This window comes from Nicotiana tabacum, chromosome 19 (assembly GCF_000715075.1).
Source record: "Nicotiana tabacum cultivar K326 chromosome 19, ASM71507v2, whole genome shotgun sequence".
NCBI classification, from domain to species: Eukaryota; Viridiplantae; Streptophyta; class Magnoliopsida; order Solanales; family Solanaceae; genus Nicotiana; species Nicotiana tabacum.
The window spans coordinates 46875454-46897333 of record NC_134098.1 but is presented as its reverse complement, the minus strand read 5'-3'; positions in this window follow the sequence as shown (position 1 = coordinate 46897333).

Here is a 21880-nt window from a genome sequence, read left to right as displayed (position 1 = left end):
TGGTAGCTATATCCGGAAGCCAGGTACATCTTCAATGTCAGCTCTCATCATCCCCATCATCCCAGCTCCATGATCTGCAAGCAAGATACAAAAGTACAGTATGAGTACAACCAACCCCATGTACTCAGCAAGTATCATAAATAACCTCGGCGAGATAATAGAAGCAAGAATTAAAAACGATACTCGCTAATCACCTGTACAATTCATAATTTTAACAAGTACAGAACAGTAATATGATCAAATCATGAAATTACAGATAAAACTACCTTGGTGCACACCATTTTCTTAGCATACTTTGCTCAATCAACAATCCAGCATATAATGAAGATATGCAAATAAATCAAGTAACCAAATATAAATTCTTTGCGACACGCAACCTGATCCACATTTCATACTCTTGGACTGGTATAAGTGACATACTAATGCTTACGCATGTGCATAGTGTGCTGTCAAAGCTCAAATCAGGCAAATACTACACAAATATAGCAATTATCGGGTTTAATAGATTACCCTCAATGTAACCTCCGACATGGCTCAAATAGCTCACAATAGGGTACAAATAAGAGAAACATCATAGCATGAAGTTTAGAAATCAATTCAAGGCATAGCACAGACTAAACATTACCACGAGCATGAATAATACCCTGTTGCTTGTGTTGCACCCTATTTTGCATGAGTCAAAACAAGATTCAACTTGTAGTATCCCTATTGATGATAAAAGAGAGTCGCCACCTAATATTTAAAGGTGTACTAGGGTACCTATTTAATTACTAAGGTCACTTCTTTATTAGTCTGTTAACCGGTGAGATTGTGGGTAAGGGTTCTTGTTCTTCTAAGGGGAAGGTGTTAGGCACCCCTTAAAATCTACCTGAGGTAGCTCGATAGGACCTAGACTAGGTTTAAAGGATTAGTTATTTATATTCTGCTTAACTAGTATCAAAGGGGTACGACTTACTATATATATCTAATTTAGAACATGATATTTACAAAGAGAATGGGTATGTTTGGAAGGATATGAGTTCATAAAAGAGTATTTGAATATAATATTTGTATATATATTTGAAATAATTTAAAATATGTGCATGATGTTTATGTTTATGAAACATTCAAAAAGGGGCTAAGTTATAAAATACTTTGTATTTAAAGAATGTAGCTATTCATGTAACTATAATAAAATAGGGAGGTTGTAAGAAAATGAGCCTAAGATGTACTTTGGCTTTCAAAATCTCAATTCTTAGACTTGACGAAAATCGTTAAGAAAACCTTTTGCTCGGCGGAAACACGTTGTTTAGAAAGACTCGATTTTCTTTTAGAAGACCGATTTCAGATTCTCTTTTTTTGGTTTTTGAAAAGAGATATTGTCGTCCTTTGCTAAGCTATTTTGGCTTCAAAGTCTTCATGAAATGTTAGTAAAGTATAAGAGATTAATATCATGAGAAGTGTATAATTAACGAATCAAAACTAATTACTATTAAGCCTAATGTTGCTTTTAATCCTATGTCTTTTGGGGCTTGCTATCATGGCCCAATTTCCCCTCTGTCGGGTATCGTGATGGCACCTAGTCTTAGGGACTAGGTAAGCCTAACATTTACTGAATAACAACAATAATTAAATAACATCTAACAATTTTTGAAATATGAATCTCTATAAAATCTACAATTCCCAAAACCAGTAGTACACGTCATAAGCTTTACATAATTTGCCAAAATTTTCTAAATACAACTATTTGAAATAAAGTAAACAATGTGAATACAAATCAGAAGGTGACTCCGAAGCCTGCAAATGCAGTAGCAGGTTTGCCTTGAGTCTCCACAGCAACAGTCCGCACAACTATCTAATGATCAACTGGCTTCGAAATACCTGGATCTACACAAAAATGTGCATAAGTGTAGTATAAGTACATCATAGTACCCAGCAAGTATCAAGACTAACCTCAATGGAGTAGTGACAAGGAACTGTCAAGACACCTAGTGGACTAAATAACCTGAACAAGTATAAGTACAGCAACAACAGAGTATAGCTCTACATAAAGACTACGCGAAGTGGCAAATAATACGGAAATTTCAGTAAGGAAGGAAAACAACAACTATAAGCGGAACACCATAATAATTACATAAAAGAATGAACGGGAACACACCCTAAATCCGATAATCACAGATAAAGAAAGGACAAGTAACAACTCAACAAAACGACTGCTTTCACACCAGGCTTTAGTCAATAGACTCCACGAGGTACCGAACCTCAGACTACTTACCACTCACGGCTCCTAAGAGTACTTAACTACGTGTATAATTGCGCAAGTGTCCTAACATAGTTCATGCCAGCTAGTAAGTATAGGAAAAGAAGTGGACAACACGTAGGATGTTTTCGCACAACTTTTCACAAGATAAAGCTCACACAGGTAAGTATACCACTGCATAAATATCAACAACAAGAGTGCCCCCAGGCCATCACAAGTCATCACAAATCAATCCTTGACACAGTCCACCTTGTCTCGCCACGTGTGCAATAATATAGTAAGTGCCCGCCTTGTCTTACCACACATGCATAACAATGTTCCCACCTTGTCTCGCCACATGCGCAACCCATATATATATATATTCAGCATTGTCACGCCGCATGTGCAAATATCAATAATAACAATAGCACGGCAGAAACCTCGTGCAACCCCATAACAATGACCGGATGGCAGAAACCTCGTGCATCACAAAAACAACAACTGCACGGCAGAAACCTCGTGCATCACTGCAACAAGTACAACAACAACAATGACAACAATACTAGGGTACGACAAATAAGTCAACTCATAAATTCCAGAACTCAAAGAAACGGAGGAACTAATTCATAAGGAGTAGCCACAATAGAGAATGCTAGTCATAATAAGAACAGCTCTACAAGAAAGGAAATACTATATAACAACGGTCCACAATATACAGTTCAACAACGAGGGAGCTAACACAAGTCGATTAATTCCAAATAAGGACAAGTCAACTAAATTATAGGATATCTAACTTCTTTTAAGGTTTGGCAATTAGGAAAGAGATACAACAAGTTCAATAAGGATAAGCAGCAGAAAGATAATCATAGCCTCAATTAAGGGTGAACAATTACAGAAGAGATAATTATAACTTCAAATAAAGATAAGTAGTTAGGAAAGGATAACATGGTAATAGAAGAGATAACAATTTCAGTTAAGGCACGGATGAATCAAATAAGCAACAAGAGTGGATCATGAAACAATTAATTCTAATTAAAGCAGGTAGAGGTGAAACTTGTAATTAAGAGAAGTATTCATAACATAACAACTGCATAATCAGTGAATACAAGGACCTAAGAACCCTAAAAGGCCAATTTTCCACAAATTAGTCCGAGCACGTGCTAATCACCTCACGTACACGAACTATAATTAGCATTGAAGACCCAAATCCTAAGGGGTAGTTCCCCCACATAAGGTTAGGCAAGATACTTACCTCAAAGCAGACAGACTGATACTCTAAAATGAACTTCTCGTGTGGAATGACCTCCAGACGGCTTAAATCTAGCCAAAATAACTTCAAAGCACAAATAAAACTCATAAGAAACTATTCCGGATCATAAAGCCTCAATCTTTATCAACATCCAAAAATCAATCCAAAAGTCGACCCCCGGGCCCGCACATTGGAACCCGACAAATTTTACAAAATCCGAACACCCATTCCGATACAAGCTCAACCGTACTAAAATTATCAAATTCCGATACCATTTGTTCCTTCAAATCATCATTTTTCATTTTTGAAAGTTTTTACAATTTTCCCCAAATTTTCCTTTAGATTCTTATGAATGTGATGTTAAATCTAAGGTATAATCACAAAACATAATTGAAAATTGATTAGAGGTGCTTACCCAATGATTGTAGATGAAATTCCTCTCTCAAAATCGCCCACTCTCGGACCTAGGGTTCAAAATATGACAAAATGAAGCTAAAACTCGGAATGCCCAGAATTTAGCAGGCTGCAAATGTCGCATTTGCGACAGGGGGTTCGCAAATGCGACCTCCGCAAATGCAAACGAAACATCACAGATGCGACTCCTGATAGATCAGACGAAGATCGCATTTGCGATCAAACATTCACAAATGCGAAACAACAGTTGCCGCAAAAGCGAACACTGTCTTCGCAAAAGTGGACAGACACACATCGCAAATGCGAGGGAATTCTTTGCAAAACCGAACTCTTCCCCAGCAGCCTAGGTTCGCAAATGTGAGGCTGCTTCACAAATGCGGTAGTCGCATTTGCATCCAAAACATCGCAAATGCGGTAGTCGCATTTGCGACCAAAACATCGCAAATGCGATAAAACCAGAACAACACTCAAAATTCCTAACAAAACACTCGGAAGCTAATCTTAAACTCACCCGAGCCCCCGAGGCTCCAAACCAAACACGCACACAAGTCTAAAAACATAACACGAACTCATTCGCGCGATCAAAACACCAAAATAATCTCTAGAACTACAAATCGGATGCCAAAACATATGAAAATCACAATGAACTTCAAGAACTTCTAGAATCACAACCAAGCGTCCGAACCATATCAAATCAACCCGGAATGACGTCAAATTTTGCAGCCAAGTTCCAAATAACATAACAGAGTTGGTCCAACTCTCGGAATCGCATCCGACCATGATATCGCCAAAGTCAACTCTTGATCAAACCTCTCAACCTTCAAAACTTCGCATTTTCCAACTTTCGCCGAAATGCTCCAAATTACCCTACGGACCTCCAAATCCAAAACCCATTCCGGAACCGTTTACACAAAAGTCAAATTCTGGTCAACTCTTATTACTTAAGCTTCTAAAACTTGAATCCTTCTTTCGATTTGACTCTGAATCATCCGGTAACTGAATTCGACCGCACACGCAAGTCAATAGTCATAATACGAAGCTGATCAATACCTTATGCTGCCGAACGAGGCTTAAATCCTCAAAATGACCGGTCGGGTCATTACATCCTCCCCCTCTTAAACAAACGTTCTTCTTCGAGCGTGCCAAGAATCGCCTCGAAGTCATCAAATCACTGAATGCACACCTCTGACATACACCCGCGAGTGACCCCACGTCACCCCAATCCACATAAGCCTGACAACAGAATCTCAACTGTAATCTATTCCTTCTACCAACACCAATAAGCTTTAGAGTCAAAATTCTCACCTTTCGTTCGTCTCCAAAAGACCCGATTCTAAATCCACACCCGGTATCAGTCTCAACCAGCTGCAACAACTCATGCCTACCCCACAAGGTACGACCACCCAACATGACACACCATACATGGGACCATAATAACATTCTTGATCACAATTAGCCTCATATCCGTTAGAAACCCTTTTCAAACCTCCACAATGCTGACAATGATGCAAGAAACACGAAGACCTCATAACTATACACCCGGATCAACAAGTCACATCTAACGCCACCGGGCACACACCCCGTAAACTAAGCTAAAATTAGCACAAGACGAAAAGGAATAAATGTGAAAGAGAAACACATAAGAGAAATATCAAACAAGCCCGATAGGCACAACTCTCTATCAGAACCATGCTAAGAATCAATTTAAAAAGAAAGAATCAAGGTATATGAACAATCACACAAGGATCTCACCCTGATATAACTTCTACCGCGGCACACAGCCCGGCTCAAACATATCAAATCGTATGGAATCACAAGCAGAATACACGTCATACCAATTGAAATCTTCCACTAACTTAATTCTGCCAATTAAATCACAACACTTACTGAACTCTCACCCCGGTAGATTTTTAAATCACGAATCATAACCAAATTATTCAGGAATCACATCAAACCTACCATAATGGACAACAGGAATTCACTTCTAGTCTAGTAACTCTCAATAATGGATAAAAACAAATGATAGACATAGGTACCACTCATAGAATCTCCCAACACGGGCAGACACAAAAACAAAATACTAAGTCATAAACTCACCTAGAGGTGGGACAATAATAGGGGAACTCGCCCTGATAAGTAGAACCGAATCAAAATACGAATGGTGCCCCTCTATAACAAATCAAAAGCATACATATATGACATCATGTGGTGCAGCGATCTCCCACCTACTATGTGAACATATCAATGGGTCTGGCCTCCCCCTCTTGGGCACCCTCTACTCGCTTGAATACCCCGCTGTGAGGCATCTGTCTGGAGTCTGGGACAATCTCTCACCATGTGGCTGGTATCTCCACACTCAAAGAAACCTCTCTGCGGATGTGGCTGTGGAAACTGTGCAGTAAAGGTACCCTGAGACCCGTGAGAACCTGAAACACCGTGCGAAACCAAAAGTGCAAACTGAACTAGCTGACCCATAAAACCTCAACCATGTCGTACCCTACCTCAAAAATAAGGACCAGTAGATCTCTCCGACCTACGAGGCCTCCTCGCCTCCCTGGCCTCTCTCTCATGACCCCGCCTGTCCTCTCTCTCCTGATCCCTCATGCCCTGTACTCGGCGAGCGATCCCTACCACCTGCTGAAATGAAACATCCGACTCTAACTCCCGAGCCATGCTGAACCGAATATCATACCTGAGCCCTTCAATGAATCTACGGACACGCTCTCTAACTGTAGCGACCAAAGCAGGTGCATGTCTGGCCATATCACTGAACCTAATGGCATACTTTGATACTGACATAGTGCCCTGGTGTAGCTACTCGAAATCCGCACGCCATGCATCCCGAAGGGACTGAGGTACAAACTCTCTCAGGAACATCTCTGAAAACTGAACCCATGTAAGTGAAGCTGTCTTGGCCGGGCTACACAACTCATATGCCTTCCACCACTGATAAGCCGCTCCCCTGAGCTGGGACGTATTAAAAGCAACCCCGCTCGTCTCCACAATACCCATAGTACGGAGAATGCGGTGACACTCCTCCAAAAAACCCTACACATTATATGTCGCCAATCCACTGAAGATAGGAGGGTGGTACTTCTTGTACCTCTCAAGTTTAAGTTGTTCTTCCTCAGATGCTGCTGCCCTAACCACGGGCTGAACTGGAACCAGAGGTTGTGTCGTCATGACACCTAGAACCTGATCAACATGAACTCACTGCTCTGAAGTGTGGGCGACGGGAGTCTGGGTTCCTCCCTCGGTCTGTGAAGTAGCTGGTACAACCAGAATCAACCCCTCCTAAGCCAATGTACAAAATATGTTCAGGAACTGTGCTAAGGTCTCCTGAAGTTTGGGGGTAACAGAAGGCGCTTCCGGTACCTGTCCCCCAACCGGAGCTACTGGCAGCTCCTCAGCTATTGCTCGGGTAGATGCTCTAGCTGCGGCACGTGCTCCTCTTTGGTCTCTGCCTCTGCCCCTAGTGACACCTGCTCTGTGGGCAGCGTCATCAGTAACTGCAGCTCGTGTCTTCACCATCTGTGAGAGAATGGAATGATAAAAGCTTCAAACTTCGAGATGAATAAACTTGCACGATAGGAATGAAGGAAGTGAAATTGTCCTAATAGTTCAGTAGTCTCTCGAAGATAAGTACAGACATCTCTGTACCGATCCACAAGACTCTACTAAACTCGCTTATTACTCGTAGCACCTATGAACCTAGAGCTCTGATACCAACTTGTCACGACCTAATTTTTCCTTTGTTGGGTATCGTGATGGCACCTAATCTTAGGGACTAGGTAAGCCTAACATTTACTGAATAACAACAATAATTAAATAACATCTAACAATTTTTGAAATAAAAATCTCTATAAAATGTATAATTTCCAAAACCGGTAGTACAAGTCATAAGCTCTACAGAGTTTGCCACAATTTTCTAAATACAACTGTTTGAAATAAAGTAAACAGTGTGAATACAATTCAGAAGGTGACTCCGAAGCCTGCGAACGCAGCAACAGGTTTACCTTGAGTCTCCACAGCAACAGTCCGCACAGCTAGCTAATGATCAACTGGCTTTGAAATACCTGGATCTGCACAAAAATATGCAGAAATGTAGTATGAGTACACCACAGCGGTACCCAGCAAGTATTAAGACTAATCTCAGTGGAGTAGTGACGAGAAACAGTCAAGACACGTACTGGACTAAATAACCTGAACAAGTATAAGTATAGGAACAACAGAGTATAATTCTACATAAAGACTACGCGAAGTGGCAAATAATACGGAAATTTCAATAAGGAAGGAAAACAACAACTATCAGCGGAACACCATAATAATGACATAGAAGTATGAACGGGAACACAGCCTAAATCCGATACTCACAAATAAAGAAAGGACAAGTAACAACTCGACAAAACGACCACTTTCACACTATATTTTAGTCAATAGACTCCATGAGGTACCGAACCTTAGACTACTCACAACTCACGGGTGCCAATACCTGAACCCTAACACTTGGCATCTTGTGCCTTCATTACACTTTATAACCGCACTGACGACTCATGTGCCAAATAAAGTCATTCTCACATAGAAGGAAAGTAAACAAGGGTGTGCATCTATACTCAACAATATCAAGAAACCTCTTAACCGATAAGAGTACTTAACTAAGTGTATACTTATGCAAGTGTCCTAACATAGTTCATGCCAGCTAGTAAGTATAGGAAAAGAAATGGACAACACATAGGATGTTTTCTCACAACTTTTCACAAGATAAAGCTCACACAAGTAAGTGTACCATTACACAAATATCAACAACAAGAGTTCCCCCAGGCCATCACAAGTCATCACAAATCAATCCCTGACATAGCCCACCTTGTCTCGCCATGTGTGCAATAATATAGTACGTACCCGCCTTGTCTCGCCACATGTGCATAACAATGTTCCCACCTTGTCTTGCCACATGCGCAATACATATATATACATACATACATATATATATATATATATATATATATATATATATATATATATATATATATATATATATATCACCTTGTCACGCCATATGTGCAAATATCAATAGTAACAATAGCACGGCAGAAACCTCGTGCAACCCCATAACAACGACCGCACGGCAGAAACCCCGTACATAACAACAACAACAACAACTGCAAGGCAGAAACCTCATGCATCACCATAACAAGAACTACAGCAACAATGACAACAATACAAGGGTGCGACAAATAAGTCAACTCAGAAATTCCAGAACTCAAAGAAACGGAGGAACTAATTCACAAGGAGTAGCCATAATATAGAATGCTAGTCATAATAAGAATAGCTCTACAAGAAAGGAATTACTATGTAACAACGGTCCACAATATACAGTTCGACAACGAGGGAGCTAACACAAGTCAAATAATTCCAAATAAGGACAGGTCAACTAAATTATAGGATATCTAACTTCTTTTAAGGTTGGGAAATTAGGAAATAGATACAACAAGTTCAATAAGGATAAGCAGTAGAAAGATAATCATAACCTCAATTAAGGGTGAACAATTATAGAAGAGATAATTATAACTTCAAACAAAGATAAGCAGTTAGGAAAGGATAACATGGCAATAGAAGAGAGAACAATTTCAGTTAAGGCATGGATGAATCAAATAAGCAACAAAAGTGAATCATGAAACAATTAATTCTAAATAAAGCAGGTAGAGGTGAAACTAGTAATTAAGAGAAGCATTCATAACATAACAACTGCATAATCAGTGAATACAAGGACCTAAGAACCCTAAAAAGGCCAATTTTCCACAAATTAGTCCGAGCACGTGCTCGTCACTTCACGTACACTGACTATAATTAGCATAGAAGACCCAAAACCTAAGGGGTAATTCCCCCACACAAGGTTAGGTAAGATACTTACCTCAAAGCAGACAGAGCGATACTCTAAAATGAACTTCTCAGGTGGAATGACCTCCGGACGGCTCAAATCTAGCCAAAATAACTTCAACGCACAAATAAAACTCATAAGAAACTATTCCGGATCATAAAGCCTCAATCTTTATCAACATCCAAAAATCAACCCAAAAGTCGACCCCCGAGCCCGTACCTCGGAACCCGACAAATTTTACACAAAAGGAACACCCATTTCAATACGAGTTCAACCGTACTAAAATTATCAAATTCTGATACCATTTGGTCCTTCAAATCATCCTTTTTTATTTTTGAAAGTTTTTACAATTTTCCCCAAATTTTCCTTTAGATACTCATTAATGTGATGTTAAATCTATGGTATAATCACAAAATATAATTGAAAATTGATTAGAGGTGCTTACCCAATGGTTGTAGATGAAATTCCTCTCTCCAAATCGCCCACTCTCGGACCTAGGGTTCAAAATATGACAAAATGAAGCTAAAACTCGAAATGCCCAGCATTTAGCAGGCTGCAGATGTTGCATTTGCGATAGGGGGTTCGCAAATGCGAATGAAACATCGCAGATGCGACTCTTGACAGACTAGATGAAGATCGCATTTGTGATCAAACATTCGCAAATTTGAAATAACAGTTGCCGCAAAAGCGAACACTGTCTTCGCAAAAGCGGACAGACACACATCGCAAATACAAGGGAATTCTTTGCAAAAGCGAACTCTTCCCCAGCATCCCAGGTTCACAAATGCGAGGCTGCTTCGCAAATGCGGTAGTCTGATTTGCGACCAAAACATTGCAAATGCGATGAAACCAGAACAACACTCAAAATTCCTAACAAAACACTCTGAAGCTAATCTGAAACTCACCCGAGTCCCCGAGGCTCCAAACCAAACACCCACACAAGTCTAACAACATAACAAAAACTCGCTCGCGTGATTAAAATACCGAAATAACCTCTAAAACTACGAATCGGATGACAAAACACATGAAAATCACAATAAACTTCAAGAACTTCTAGAATCACAACCAAGCGTCCGAACCATATCAAATCAACCCGGAATGACGTAAAATTTTGCAGTCAAGTGTCAAATAACATAACAGAGATTTTCCATCTCTCAGAATCGCATCCCAATCACAATATCGCCAAAGTCAACTCTTGGTCAAACCTCTCAACCTTCTAAACTTTACCTTTTTCAACTTTCGCTGAAATGCTCCAAATTACCCTATGGACCTCCAAATCCAAATCCGGACGCACGCCTAAGTCCAAAATCACCCTACGAAGCTGTTGAAATTATCCAAAAGCCATTCCAGTTCCGTTTACACAAAAGTCAAATTTCGGTCAACTCTTACTGCTTAAGCTTCCAAATCATGAATCCTTCTTCCGATTTGAATCTGAATCATCCGGTAACTGAATTCGACCATGCACGTAAGTCAATACTCATAATACAAAGATGCTCGGGACCTTACACCACCGAACGGGACTTAAATCCTCAAAACGACTGGCCTGGTCGTTACACATGCCTAAGTTGCTTACATGATTCAAAGGGTAAAGTAAAACATTTAATCAGATATGATAAGTGTAATATCATATGCATGTGAGAAATATGAATAACAGAATATAATAAAGTAGTAAGGAGTAAGGAATGACTCTAGTTTAGGCCTAAAAGAGGTAGGCCCAGCAAACAATAGGAACGGTCAATAGTGGGCTTCAGACTTCCAAATGCGCAGGTACAAGATTTGGGCCTGAGCTCTTTTGAGAACTCGGCAGGCCCAATGATTATACATGTTAAAAAAAAGGCCCAATGATTATACATGTTAAAAAAAAAGAGAAAGTCATTAGATATGCTACTCTATGTATATAGTCATACATGGAATAAATTGGTAAATGACTAAAGCAAAAATATAACAACCAATAGTGATATGAATTATGGAAATTATACTAATGTGGGGTCACATATGGTAAAGTGTTCACATTGAAAACCTTTTGTTATCATTAAACACTAAACCTAAAGGGAGTAATGAATGTCAATAGATTAAGGGCTATGGGTAGAATTCCATTCAAGGTCAATGCGCTCTTTGGATCCCTGACACTTCAATGTTCCCAAGGGTCTCTACTCCCAAATACCCCTAATCACTCACACTCATTCTTCCATACAAGTTTAAGTGTCAATGAGGCACCTTCAATGTAAATCCCAGCATCACAATGATACCATACCACAGAAGTATATATACATTTCCCATGATAGTTAATGCAGAATACTATAGGACTACAAGGCAACCTATTCATAGTGTTATAACCAAATTTCACAAACTAAGTGTATGATTCACTATGAATGACATATTAAGTAGGCTCAAAAGAAATCGACATCAAGCATACATAGAGGTAGGGATAATATCAGATTACTGTTAAAGAACCAAATACCTGAGATCATATATTTTAAGGATAGAGAGAGTATATGGTCCAAGACTACAACAATTTATGAGCACAGATACATCTGCCTTAACAGCCTTCAATTATACTAATCAAAGATTGATTTTAACTTAGGTCTTGTCTTCTAGCACACACATAGGTTAACAGTCCTAATTGAAACTTCTAAGAGTGTTAACAAAGATATGGACTAACAGTTTCAATTAAACTTCTGAGGAGCATTAGGAGAGGGCAGATTAACAACTACAGTTAGAGCTTCTAAAGAGTATTAGCAGCATTATAGGTTAAACACTACAACTGATGCTTTCTAAAGAGTTCTAATATAAATACAGGTCAGCAACTTCAATTAGAGATACAGATCGGTAACCTCAATTAAGAGGCAAAGGTTGATGGCTTCAATTAGAACATTCAAAGAGTTTAACAGAGATTCAAAACAGTAACCATAGTTAGAATTTCTACAGTAACTATCAGAGATACCAAACTACAATTAGAGTTTCTAAAAGTATTAACAGGGTCAAAGATTCACAACCTTAATTAGAACTTCTAGAAGTATTAACAGGATTGCAAATCAACAAACTGCAATTAGAACTTCTAAAAGACATTAGTAAAGTCACAGATTCACAACTTCAATTAGGACTTCTAAGAGTATTAACTGAATCCTAAGCTATCGATCATGCTTACTTTAAAATCAATGGCATGATTACTTCCTTACAGAAACACTCAGCTTCATACTAACCTTAATAGAGATCAAACATGCTATTATACTCAAATTGTAGCACAGAAGATTTATTCAAAGTTCAAAAACTGAGTCATGTTCATTCATGTAAGTTTAGTGAAACTCTAAGGACTACATGGTTATGGAAGGCAAACAGAAGATTGAGGAATCAAAATGAATGCAGAATCACACAGACACACATGGGGAGACTTAACAGGGATCATATTATTTCAAAATGAAAGTGTTATCATCATAGGATCAGGCTGGCAGCGTCACTGTATGAGTTTCTGAAAGGGGTAGAGGTATCATCATGTTGGGAAAATTTGTTAAGCATGTCTGGGATGGGGTTTCCGATATAATGGAACTTAGAACCAGTACTTTAGCTAAACAAATATGTTAATATAACTTAAATACATCTTATCCATACTTCATGGCTTAAACTAAGTGTAGAACAATCTCAGAAGATACACAAAAGTAGTACAAAGATCTAACTAGCTTAGGACATGCTTATATAAACAGTCATAAATTTAATCAGGTAGTTAACAGAATCACAGAGGCATGTTAAAGAGATAAAAATAGGTTTAAAAGTCATGAGCTAATATATCTAAACTATGGTAAATATCTGGTTCTCAACACTAAATAGATTCATTCTTTGTTTAAGTCTGGGCTATTGAGTGAACTATAAAAGTAACATTCAAAGAAGATTAGCACAACAATCAGAATAGTGCTAATAGAACATTAAAGGGGCCTGAAACTAGGTATTAGGAACATTAAGAAGTTTTTTAGTCACTTTCAAAGTTAATGGTAGACATGAATCATCAGATGCATATCAATATCAACTTATAATTCTAATTTCAATAATTTAAAGAAGTTCATGATCGCAGAATCTACTTAACATCCATTAATAACACATAAAATAGTTAAAAACATGAACATATTGTTAATAACATCATTTAACAAAAAGTAATAAAGCAGATCATGTTCAGGAATTTAGACTAGTAAAGGAAGAATAAAGTCAAGGTTTTACTGGCCTCCTTTGGGGCAGCAAACCAAACGAATGTTTAATTTAGCCATTTAGGAAACCAAAGCTCACGCTCTTAATCAGTAACAAACTCAGAACCACAAAGAAAAGGAGAAGCATAGATTGAGTAAAGAAACTTGAATTGCAATAGAAAATTCCAAAGCATTATACTGTATTAATTTCTCAGATGTTAGGTGTAGTTGGTGTGTATATCTTATTGTATGTGTTAGGTGAAAATATTAAAAGTCCCAATTTATAGTAGCTGTTGAATCCCTAGGGTTTCACAGATTCTAATCGATAGTGGAGAGTGAAGGAGGAGTGGTGATACCAGCACAATCGAGTGAAATCAGAATAAGCAGAGGGGAAAAACTAGTGAGGGTTTTACGTGAGTTGATGACAATCGTTACAGGTGAGAAACCATCGGACAAAGACCGGACGTCCAGATAGGGGTGTTCATTGGTCAGTGCGGTACAGTATTTAGACATTTCGGTTCGATATTTTCGGTATTCGATTTTCTAAAATGCTATACCAATACCATACCTAATTAAATTCGGTATAGTTCAGATTATCTCCTTTCGGTTTCGGTTTATTCGGTACGGTAACTTCAGTTTTTTTGGCTTAAATATTAACTAGTGTATAGAGTCATAGACTGTAATATTCTTAATTAAAGTTCTCACAAATATATTAAAAAAAATGTTCTAAGCACTGTTTATAAAAAATTTGTTCAAAACCAGCAAATATCAACCCATCGAGAGAAAAAAAGTACATAAAGGAATAAATTTATTCATTGAAAATGTCTTATTACTTGCTTAGAGCTAATTCTTGAACTTAAAGAATAAAACAAGGACTAATCCAATAAATACGATTTAATATACGAGAATAAATACCCCAAAATCATAAAAGTATTACGCTAAGCTGCTTGGTATCCCAAAGAATAAGAGTCAAAATCTGTAGCCTACATTGTTCCTCAATTTTCCTAAAGAAGTACATAGTCATTACTACTAGCCCCAAAGAAAAGTATTATTATGCAACTTAGTATGTTATAGTTAATAATATGTGTATTGTGTAACGTATTATATATTTCGGTATGTTACGGTACGGTATTTCAGTACTATTTTTTTAATTACCAAATACCATACATAATAACAAAAAAATTTAAAAACTTAAACCAAATACCAAAATGTCGAATACCAAATACCAAAATTTTCGATTTCGGTATAGTAATTCGGTATTTACCAAATTATGCATACCCCTAGGTCTAGAGGTCATTGCATTTGACCTCTGGCTTCGAATAATCATCATGAAATGCTCATGCAAGAGGGATCTTTGTTGAAGCATCGAAGGATTTGAGGACTGGAAGTTTCATATTTGTGTCTACGTTCAACGAACTCGAGATTTCAAATTCATGTGATGAAATGGGGATGTTTCGGCGAGATTTGCGGATAAAGAAGGCAAAGAGGATGATTCTTTGTTGATTTGTGCAAGGTCTGTGACTGATTCGTCCATGGCAGGTTGAGAGAGTAAAGAGGGGAAAGGGAAAGGGGGGCAGGGATTGTAGGAAGTGATTAGGGTTTTGGGAGATGGGGGCTGGTCGTCTATGAGTTAAGGTTGAGAGATCGGATTTGGTCTGTTGATCTAAAAGATCAACGGTCCTGATTTTTATGGACTAAATCCTTTTTGTGGGGAATTTTGGTGATTGTTGGATCCTTATGATCCAACGGTTAAGATTAAATCTCTAGGTGTTTAAGATTCAAAAGAGAAATAAAGTTATAAAATGTGGATCGTTGATCTAAGAAATGGAAGGCCTATATGATTTGTGTTTGTTTTGTGAGTGTAGGAGACGGGTGACATGGCAGGTCGTGATTGGTTGAAAAGGAAAGGCAAGGATTGCCAACAGGGATTGAAGGGGTTGTTTGGGTTGGGTATTTTCGGACTGGGCTCTTGCATTGGTCCAAAATTAATTTAAAAGATAGTCAATCCATATTTAATTAAGATCTGCAATTATAGCCTTTAGCCTTTTAACCCCTTTTGAAATTAAATTTAAAAAACTTAATTATTTTCAATAAAATGCAGTAAGATTATAATTATAAAATATACTACTAATTATTATAATTAATCATTTATAAAATACTTAGTTTTTCTAAATTGTAACACTAATTTCAAATAATTAACATAGCAATCTAATCAATTAGAAATTAAGGAGTAATTCACTAAATCGATTATAAAGCCTATGTGACGTATATAAAACTTATTATAATGATCTAAAAATAGTAAGCATGGTTTATTTATAATTATAATTATAACATTGAATTATCAATTTCAAAATTACTAATACTAAATTAATTTTGTAAAAATAGGTATTATTGATTGAAATTTTTTTCAAAACATTCATTGCAAATTGTTAATTATAAATAAATTAATTTTAAAAGGGAGGGTCAAAACTGGTCGTCAACACTATCCATCTACCCTCCGCCTCTAGCCGGTCGGTCGGGCGGTGTGGTAGCTGGTGCAGTTAGTGCCTCAACCAAGTTTAGGTGAGATACTTATCTCAAGCAAGCCAAATCAATACTCAAAAAGCCTCATCCCGCACGAATCAACCTTCGAACAACTCAAAACTAGCCAAAAGCAACTCAAGAACATCAAATAATGCCATAGGAAACAAACTCAAACAATAAAGGTTGAATCATTAATCAAATACTCAAAGTCAACCCAAAAGGTCAACCTGGGCCCGCACCTCGAAACCCGACAAAACTCATAAATTCTGACAACCCATTCGAATACAAGTCCAACCATACTAGTTTCACTCAAATCCAACTCTGAATCGATGTTCGAAACCCAAATATTCACTTTAGAAAAGTTTAGACAAAACTCCTCAATTTCTCTTTTAGATTCATCACTCAAATACCAAAATCAAAGATGGAATCATGAAAAAAATAATAAAATCCAAGTCAAAAATACTTACCCCAATCCAGGAGGTGAAAATCCCCTCCAAAATTGCCCAAATCCGAGCTCCCAAACTCAAAATATGATAAAATGAGCCCAACGTCCGAAAATAATATCATATATCTCTCCTTCAGGTGTATCCTTCATGATAGAGGGACCCACTTCACGATCGCAAAGCACTAAATGAATACTGCCCAGAAATATACTATGCGTTCATGGCCCCAGGCTCACGATCGCGATGAACAACCCAGTCAAGCCTCCGAGATCGCGGTAGAGAACACGCGAACGTGAAAGCAACAACGCCAACTCTCAGCTCCCCTTCGTGAACGCGGCTGGCTCCACGCGAACGCGAGGATCTTCTCCTCCAGTCCAATTTCCTTCTCCGTGAATGCAGTGTATCATTTGCAAATGCAATGAACTACAAACACCACTGACCAAATACTCTACGCGATCATGAAGCTCAAATGAGCACCAGAAACCAGCAATGCAAACATGAGAGAAATGGTCTGAAACCACACTGAAACTTACCCGAGCCCCTCAGAACCCCATCCGAACATACCAAAAAGTCCCAAAATATAACACAGACCTACTCAAGGGGTCTCAAATCATGCATAACAACATCAAAACTACTAATCGCGCATCAATTCAAGCTTAATGAAGTACTATTTCAAATTTCCAGATTCAAAACGTACGCCGAACACGTCTAAATTTTTCGCCTCAAAATTTTCACACAAGTTCCAATTGACAAACTAACCTATTCCAACTGCCGGAACAATAATCCGAACTCGATAACATTGAAGTCCACTCTCGGTCAAACCTATGAACTTTTCAAACCTTCAAATTGCCAACCTTCACCAATTAGAGCCAAAACCTTCTAGAAATGTCTAAATGCAAATCCGGGCATACGCCCAAGTTCAAAATTACCATCCGGACCTAACAAAACCTTAACAACTCTGATTCGAGGTCAAATACACAAAAGTCAAACTTGGTCAACTCTTCCAACTTAAAGTCTTAGTTGAGAATCATTCTTCCAAATCAATCTGAACCACTCGAAAACCAAAACGATCATACACGCAAGTCATAATATATCATATGAAGCTACTCAAGACTTCAACCACCGAATGGAGTGTAAATGTTCAAAACGACCGATTGGGTCATTACATTCTCCCCAACTTAAACATACGTTCGTGCTCGAATATGCCAAGAGTCATTCCACATATATTAAATAATTGTACAAACCCACAATGAACCTACCCACAGGTGATCCCATGTCACCCCAATACGCATAAGCCCGACAACACAACCCAACTGAAGATTGTTACTTCAACCTTAGCCCATAAAACTTAGAACCCAATCTTTAATAACTCATTATAAAACCCGATTCTCGCATATATGCACTATGTAGGTCTGACCAAGCTGTACTAAGTCATAACCATAACCCAAGACATAATCACATGATATAACACATAACTCATATACTCATAGCAATAACTTCCCGACCACAATAACTTATTACACCCCATATTTTCATACATGAGAGTACGTCGTAAGCCAATTAATGTAATCCCATAAATGAGATCGTCTCTGAAAGTACATCAAGTAAGTTAATAATGTTACCTTGGAGTTTAAAAATACTTAAGATCATGGATAAAAATTACCAAGAGGTTTGGAAGACTTAGAAGCTAAACAAATTGAAGAAAATAAGTTTCGTCGGAAGTCGATAAGCTGGAAATATTATAAAATGAACTTTTGGGGTGAGACTAGGGTGATTAACATGATAAATAGGTCATGTTATGAGTTATTTTAGTTGTATCATAGTCGCGTGTTATGTTTTGAAGTCAAGCAAGTTTTGTAACAAAAGTTGGCAAAGGTCATCACAAGTTACATTGATAAATGTGTTCAAACTTAGGTCAAATGTAGCTGAGATTTTCTCCCAATATACTTTGAATTATAGGGTGATATACCTACCACATTGAATATCTATGAGTCCAAATTATAACTCATTTAACCGTTTATCGATACAACATTTGAGTAGAGAGATATTCGCATTTTCGCGAGACTGCGCAAGCAGCTCCCATATGACCCACAAAGTCGATGTAAAACTCCAGGTTGTATTTAAGTCAATTGTAAATCGGTTTCAGTTCCTAAATTCTCTCCAGGGGTTCCTCCAAGATTATAGGGAGAAAACCTAAGATAAAAACATGAATCCAACGCTAGAAATCCCGTGGTGCTTGCTAGATCGTATTTCTTGATCTTGTGGTTGTTTTGGAGGGCTCTTCAAAGTGAAGTAACCTCAGGTTTCATATTGTTATTGTTGATTAAGGTAATAAGTCATCCCTCCTTCATATATATTAGATTTTCAAGGCGAACTACATGTCGTTACACACCAACTTGAACACCAAAAGTTGATTCAAGAAGAGAATATAACACCTATAGTATTGTGGTGTCATTGAGGATAATTGCGGGCTTTCAAGTTGTTGCTACTTTATAAGGTGAGTATAACAGCCTACTAATTGTTCTTAAGATTTCTTGTATGTTGGATAAGTATTTAGCATGATAAACTACAAGATAATACTTGGATTAGCATGAGATGTTGTTGCTCTTGATGGATTGATTTGAAAGTTGCTCTTATGGACTTTAAGTGGCTAGAAATTATAGAAATAAGTTGGATATGATATTGTTAGTATGATTATGTTGGTTTACATGTCAATATTGTTGAGGAAATTGGTAACTAGAAAAGGAAATGTCTATAAATCACTTGGAAGTTGCCGACACTGATATTATCTTGTGTTGGGTTATTTCGGGTAACATTAAAATTGAGCAAATGATTGGAAATCCTTTAAATGATATTGACTTATTATACTGGATATATTACTAATTTCAAGAATGAATGATAATGGGGTTGAAGGGTGGTAAAGGGATTCAATCCGAGTTTGCCGCTCGTCGTGATATGTTGATGACTTGTTAATGAAATATTTTGTACTTTATTGTTGATGTTGTTCTTATTGTATTGCTCTGATTGTTGTTGTTGGTATATGGTACAGGAGAGGCCCTTGTTACAGGGGAGATGCAACCCAAATTTACATAAACGAGCTATTAGTTTAAGTTGAGGACTTAGCCTTTACTCAGCAGTGATTTTCAATCTCCTTATGCTATGGTAGATTGAGTTGAGTTGTTTGAAGAATTGCTAGGAAGGTATTAAGGACTCAAGGAAGTTAAGGTATGTTAAGGCTAAACCTTCCCTTCATTTTGGCATGATCCCGTAACTACATCTGTTTGATAACGAGACATAAAGAGAAGTTCATATTCTTGAATTTATGTACATTATGCTAGTCTCATAAGTTATCATATTCACCCTTATCGGGACTTTATATTTAGTTAAATATTGTCTTCTTCCAGTCAAGAGAGCAGAGGATCTATATATGTATACAGTAATATAGTATTTTCACCACCATCGAGCTATAATGGGTGGGCAGGCCCCTATTGGGTAACCTCTGATCAGATGGTAAGTTATATACCGAGCCTACTATGGGCGAGCACCTATGATCAAGCCCAGAATGGCCAAGATACATAGCCTAGTATGGTCGAGCGCCTATGAGCGAGCCTACTACGGCAGAGCAGTTACACATACCGAGCCTTATAAGGCCGAACAGCTATTTTACTTACTATATTGAGAGAGTTGAGTCAGTATCAGCACGTAAGCATATCTTCAGATTATCCTTGACTCCCAGTTACTTTCAGTTATTATATTATCAGTTCAGTTTCAGCTTTCAGTTATTATGTTTCCTTACATACTCGGTACATTATTTTCTACCGACGTCCCTTTTGCTGGGGACGCTGCATTTTATGCCTGTAGGTCTTGATAGACAGCTGGATAGATCTTCCTAGTAGACAGAGCCAAACATCAGCTTGGCTGGTAAGCTCTACTTCCCCGAAGTTACTAGGTCTAGATCTTGAAGTCCATTTTATATATACAGGTTTCATGGATAGGTCGAGGGCCTGTCCCGACCATGATACAGTGTTGCGCACCACATTATATAAACAGGAAGCTACAAGGCATTTAGGAGTATGTTACCCTTCTTTCAAATCCAAATTGTGCTATAGACATGAGTCATAAGAGTGTGAGTCAGGACTTATGTTAGCTAATGATACAGAGATGTTTCCAATTAGCAATATTATAGCTAGCCAGATGGCAAATACAAAATTAGGTAAGGGCACTAATAGAGAGAGAGTTCTTGACGATGTGGCCCTATTTGAGGCCCGATCAGATCGTGCATACCCGATGTACAAATTTCCATCTTAAGACCCTAATATAGGAATATCAAACACACCCCGTGAATAGCAGGTCATGGGAGTATCAGAAGGTAAAAGAATAAGTTTTAATATGTAACAAAAGCAAGGTTAAGGAGGGTACGAGGTACCAAATTAGTAAAGATTATCAGTAATTCAGGCAGAGAAATATAATCATTCTGAGTTACCTTCAACAATAACAGAGGTATTTACAATTGGCCACACCCATCTCAGTTATGCCCAATGGGAGCTAACAGATATAGTTTACGAGAAGGATGGGATATCAGGATCCAGCTGGGGTTAGCGTAAACCAAAATGATGGATGGATTGTTAGAATTAGATGACATTTTCGAAGGATATTGCAAGCATGGTAATAATTCTCCTTGGGAGACACCCAGGTGGTGCACTCTTGAATAGTACAATAAGATATGAATACTACAATGTTCAGGAATTTCAGAAGATATGCAGTGTGATCCTAAAAGGAATAAATATTTACCTTAGTATGACTCTCGCCCCTAGTAAATAAAGAATATTGGGTGACCCGAAGAACCAGTGAGATGGGGCAAGGGGAGCTAAAAGTGAAAGAATGTTTTGTTGAAGTTTTCAGAATAAAGTGATAGACAAAATATTAGCAGGAGAATAACAAGAGAGTAAATGAAGCATTATGAGTAAGATGTTACAAATA